Source organism: Coenobita brevimanus, chromosome 45 (genome assembly GCF_032717465.1).
Source record: "Coenobita brevimanus isolate Jiangsu-jjx chromosome 45, ASM3271746v2, whole genome shotgun sequence".
Classification (NCBI taxonomy): Eukaryota; Metazoa; Arthropoda; class Malacostraca; order Decapoda; family Coenobitidae; genus Coenobita; species Coenobita brevimanus.
Genome location: NC_136998.1, coordinates 28,775,960 through 28,782,289, shown reverse-complemented (window position 1 = coordinate 28,782,289; position 6,330 = coordinate 28,775,960).

Here is a 6,330-nt window from a genome sequence, read left to right as displayed (position 1 = left end):
CTATCTTTATTTTTACACTGTTGAAGCAGGAAGTTGATAAATACATGAACACCAGTTTAACATTTATTCCTTCATGGGTAACCTTAGAAACATAACGCTGAGTGACTCCAGGTTCCTCACCAGTACACGCCACGATAACACCCTCAGTTCGTCAGGCCCTTTTTTATGGTGTATTCTTGCTACCACCAGACGATTTTATGCAGCCTAATTCCTTGAGCCCAGAGACGTAATTAATATTTTCGTTATCATCATACTATATTTTATTAGCCCTACGAAAGATCTATGGTAATGAAAAGGGGTACTGAAGGTTATGAGTACATTTTAAAGTCTATCATTAAATTAATAAAACCGTCTACAAAGAGCAATAATAATAATAATAATAATAATAATAATAATAATAATAATAATAATAATGTATGAAATCAGACTGAAGAAGAGTCTGGGGGTATCTCATTTTGTAGCGGGGTAAATGAAGGCCACATCAAACTTTACAACTCTTAAAACTCTCATAATCTGAAGAAAACCGTCTGGAGTAGCAAGAATATAACTAAAAAAGAGGTCGCCGTACTGAAGGGGTTAATGAGGAGAACAGGGTCGAGGGATGTGGATAAATAAATGTACTGAACATTCTTTCTTAATGATTACCACTGGAAACTTTTTGTGTGGATGGAAAGGAATGTTGGCAATGTTTGAGAGGATGCATTCTTTTTTTAACTGATGGCATATCCAGACGATTTTATTCAGCCTGAGATTTTTGGAACTGAAGGGAGTTCGACACAGCCTTCAGTAACACCTTCCCTACCCGGGGGCTCTCTTCAGTTGAATAAAATGGTCTGGAAGCTGCAAAAAAATGAACTGAAAACTTGCGTCCTAGGAGTGAATTGCGTAATCCATTCAACCTAAGTCGTATTTTTTTCTTGCTGTCTCCAGATGATTTTGTTATGCTTTGGAGAGGCCATTTGTAGCGGAGGGTTACAGTGTCTCCATTAACCCCTTCACAACCTGGCCTCCTCTTAAACTGAATGAAATCGTACGAAGGAGGACGAAATAAAATCAAACTATGTAATGGGCCTGGCAGGGACTAATGGACTTTTTGTACGCGTTCTAATGTGAATAAATCTGATGCACAACGGAATAACTGCTTCAGCATGAGGACGTTGTGTTTTATTTTTGGTGCTATTAGACGATTTTCTTCAACTTAGGAATAAAGCTCTCTTGAGATAAAAAAAATGAAAAAGACTTACTAGTACTGAATTAATTTGCCACTGAGATGGAGTATTTTTATTTTATTCAAGCTACTTCAGATAATTTTATCTCATTAGGGACATGTAGATATCGAGGAGTTTGATATAGACATCATTTACCCCTTCACTAACAGAGGTCCGCTAACCTGAACAGAATCGTCTGGAGGCAACAAGAATTGAATACAAAGAGCGTCGTCGAGTTGAAAGGATTAATTACAGCTTTGGGAAAGTACTGTTTGAAGTGAAGGAGAGGAGTAATGCTGGTGAAGAGTGTGCAGTGGTGGTGGTGGTGGCAATGGTGGTGGAGGGCTGGGCAGAGGGAAGTCCTAAACGTTTGCTGTAGGCTATGGTACTGTGTGTGTGTGTGTGTGTTTGTGTGTGTGTGTGTGTGACAAAGGAAGAGAGAGTGGGAGTGGGGGAGAGAGAAGGGTAATACAGTGAGGAGTATGGTGATTATATATATATATATATACTGAGAAAGAGAGAGAGAGAGAGAGAGAGAGAGAGAGAGAGAGAGAGAGAGCAGACCAAAGCAAACAACAGGAGCGTATGTGTGTTTAGGTGTATATATAATTGCTATTAAATCAGGAGATTGCACATAACACGCCAGAGTTGTGATAAAGTGTTCGACTCCTGGTGTTTCAAGATGGCGTCTCCCCTCTTGGCCTCACATCCTCGTATGGATTAGCTTGAACATAACTGGCACCCTTCCTCGAATCAAATGACGTATTTTACTTATTTATTCCTGCAACCTTCTGACGATTTTATTCATCCTAGCGAGAGATTTTTTGAACTAAACTGAATAACATCGTCAGTAGGCAGTAAGAACAATTCATTAGCATATGGCATCTGATGCAAAGGGATCAAAATATAATACATATCAATTTTGGATTGAGAGGATCACGGATATAAATATCTTTCTCTTCATAATAAGCTAAGATAAACCTTTCCAATAGATTCTATAACATGATTTTTATATATAAGTAAATATATTTGAATTTTGCATCAACATGTAGGAATAATTTTACTATATATACGGTATTTTAATAAATTCTACCTGGGTTTTTATATAGCAATAATGTTTACAACAAAATAATGTGATATATGATGTACATATCAAGTAATTGTAACGTCAGATAGAATACCTATATCCAAACAAATTATAGTACATTAAAATCCCTTCCATTCAATGATGTACTTTTTAGTTTATTCTTGCTACCTTCAGACATTTTTTTTTTCTTACTTCAGAGATAACATTTAGTGTCGAGGTTTGAAACAGCCTCCATTAACCCCATTAGTCTGATTTCTCTCCCTATGCAGAATGAAATCGTCTGAAGAGAGCATGAATAAAAGGAAGAAAAATTTACATCACCGGACTGAATAGGTTAATAATAATCTGTGATAACTCAACAACAGGATGGACACAGCATACAGGTGTCAAATAACAATAATGATAAATGAGGTGACAACAGTAACACCTAGTAACAACCTACAGCACGGACATCGGAAATTAAAAAGCTTATGGCCTCCACACCTTAAGCCAAGAATTATTATTATTATTATTACGACACATAAACTCCTACACGAACAGCATCATTATTTGTACCACTTACAAATACATTTATTATAAAAGAACCTTGCGTTACTTGGTATAAGGGGAACAGGGGGAGGGGCAAAGACCGCTTGCACTATCACGAGACATAGATTGTGGTCACCCTGTACGTCTCTTCCTGGCTGAAAGATAATTTTGATTAGGGTTTCACATCGAACGATGACCCATTCTTGTTGACGGGAAACTTTCCAAACTGCACGTGTAACAATCATCTCAAAATAATCCCCACAAAAAAAGCTTTGAAGTGGTTCATAGCAGTGAACCCGTGTTCACTTTGTAGTGTTAGTGATTAAAACTCCCTTGTCCGTATGTCATACTGTTTCACACCACTAGGATGCTGAATAATTTTAGTGGGTGTTCTTCATGCCATCTGGATGATCTTCGAACTAATTTATCGCTTTAACTGGACAATAGGTCTTCATTCAGTAATAAACCCTGGTTATCACTTACCTCCAACCAGGCTTAGGAACAGAGAGTGGCATAAACTGTGTCTGGCGAGTGTACAAACACCTATGAGACCTACGAAGCTCCGCGGCTGTATGTGGGCTGGTACAAAATCTAGATGGCTTAATGGAAGCTTGAGGCATCCTTCAAAAAAAAAAGTGTGTGTGTGTGTGTGTGTGTGTGTGTGTGTGTGTGTGTGTGTGTGTGTGTGTGTGTGTGTGTGTGAATTTTTACACAGTGGATTGCGGTGTGTGTATATTTATGTGTGTGTGTGTGTGTGTGTGTGTGTGTGTGTGTGTGTGTGTGTGTGTGTGTGTGTGTGTGTGTGTGTGTGTGTGTGTGTGTGTGTGTGTGTGTGTGTGTGTGTGTGTGTGTGTGTGTGTGTGTGTGTGTGTGTGTGTGTGTGTGTGTGTGTGTGTGTGTGTGTGTGTGTGTGTGTGTGTGTGTGTGTGTGTGTGTGTGTGTGTGTGTGTGTGTGTGTGTGTGTGTGTGTGTGTGTGTGTGTGTGTGTGTGTGTGTGTGTGTGTGTGTGTGTGTGTGTGTGTGTGTGTGTGTGTGTGTGTGTGTGTAACACCCCCAGCCTCACCACAGCCACAGCCAATAAAGAAGACCAGCTCTTCAGTTTTGAGACCACACCTAACTGAAAACACTCGCGCCTATCTGTGTGTTTTTCCTGAAATGAGCCGAGTCTGGTATACTAGTGAGCCATGACTTCAAATTACCCCTTATCTTGCCACTCGCAGGGAGAGAGACGTAACCAGGGTCTGACACCGAACGAAAACCCGTAGTCCAGTATTATGGTGGCAGTGGAAAGCTTTGCCAGACCATACGGATAACAGTGTCATAATGAACTCTGCATATAATCTCCTAAGACTTGGAGCCACTACCTTAAAACTGGACGCTGGGTATCTGTTCGGTGTGAAGCTCAGGGTACAACTTCCCTCCAAGTTGTGGTATGTGAAGAGATTTCTGGAAACCAAGGCTCACAAACATACCTGGAGTTGATTATGACGATTGACTGACATGATTTGCGTTCTCTCTACAGCCACGGGCTTAGGCTGGCTGAGGGGGCAGTGTCGGTTGAGTTATGCTATGGAAACTGTCGTACATGTATTGAAACCAGCATGGTATGTACATAATATACAAATGCTTTATATATACTCCTTTATGCAGAAAAGAAAATGGATAATGTGTCTATTACTGGTAGCTTATGAACACCTTAAACAATTTCCCTCATACAAAATGGACACAAGGTAATGGAGTCTTTGTTTTCAAACGAATGAAACTCTTAAGAGTAAATGGCAACTAATATCAGGTTTCGCCACTGGAGTGAAAGCACTGAACAGTATTTCTGAAGTGGAACCGAAATGGATTATAAAAGAATATTAAACCGACACTCACTGCAGCCAATCAGTCATTCGGCAGGAACCGGGAAAGTGGCAGGGCCTGTTCACACTGATGTCGGAATCAGACAAATCCTAACATAAACTATCTGATCGTGTAAAATGGGATGGAACCTGGGAGATGGACAAAGAGTTTTGCTGAACCTCGACTTGGGTAAACTGATGTTCACTACCAGACATAATGTAGGTGACAAAGTGGAATGCCCAGAATGTGACCCGGTGAAATAGGGTGCTCCTATCCCAACTTTTATCCTGACCTAAACGAACGGATAATACGCGTCAGGGCGTGGCCGATTCCGACCTCACTGTGACGAGATCTGTTGATATTGTGTGCATGTGTGAGGAGGAAGTGACTGTTGGACTACAAATTAATGGATCATGCTGAGGAATTCAAATAGAAGGATCAGAAATTTTTTACAGATTTATGGCATGGATTATACTTTTACTCTTAATATATTTGTAAGTCAGTACATGTCATTTAATAATTATAATTCGAACTGACTCATATTATCCACGTCTGCGAACTTGGTAATAGGTAATGTTGAGATCCACTATGAGAATTCCCCGTCTGCAGTGAAATGAAATGAGTGTGTTCAGCGTTATCGCCTTAAGACAGTGCCAGGGAGCAGAAGGAACGAGAACCAGCAGCCTCTTAGGGCCGTTGTCTAAGCTGCAGTGGAGAACAGTAGCACTTCCTTAGCGGTTTATTTTGTATATTTCGCCTTATCATTCATTTATATGCCACTAACACACTTTTAACATCTGCATGATTTGAACCAATGACACATTGGATGAAACCAAGTGTAAAGTGCAAAATAAATCGCTAAAGAAGAAGGGTTACGAGATCTCGAAAGCCACTTAGCATACGACCCTTACTTCAACCAATATCTTATGGCTTACTGGCAAATGGCAATGTGTGTGTGTGTCAAACAGCATTGCCTTTCCTTGGAAATATATGAAGTACAACACAACATCAAACTGTTTTAAAATTTCATATCTCTGCATCTAATATGTATGTATGTATGTATGTATGATGGAATGACATTTTTTACAGCTACCAGAGGCTATGAACACATGGTCACTACCCTTCACATTCAAGCAACGAGCCTCACCTATATGTTCAGTACAATGATGCATATACAATGAATTTGCCCTACAACTTGAAAATCATTTTGTAGTGACTTCAATACTAACAATGATGCATACAACTGCTTCGCCCTAAAACTTGGAAATCAGCTCTGTAGTGTCTTCAAATACTAACAATGATGCATGTCCAATGATTCCACCAGTGAACTTTGAAACTCATTTTGTAGTGACATGAAATACTATTCACTTGACTGTAAAAATGACAAGGATATCAGGCAGAATTCGCAGGGAGCAGCACAATAGGCTACACGGCGTGGCGGGTTAGACTAGCAGATAAAATTTTTGGTAGATCATTACGCAGTGAACCAAACGATTTCTCCAGTTAAAACTATATCGATAACAAACTCTTTAATGGATGTCTAAATGTAAGTCTATCACGTAACTTTCGTATGGTTAAAGCTCTTTTTGACTAATATCCATGTCTTTTGAGTGTTATAATACCAGATAATCGCTAATTCTCACCAGAGGAGTCTATGTCAAA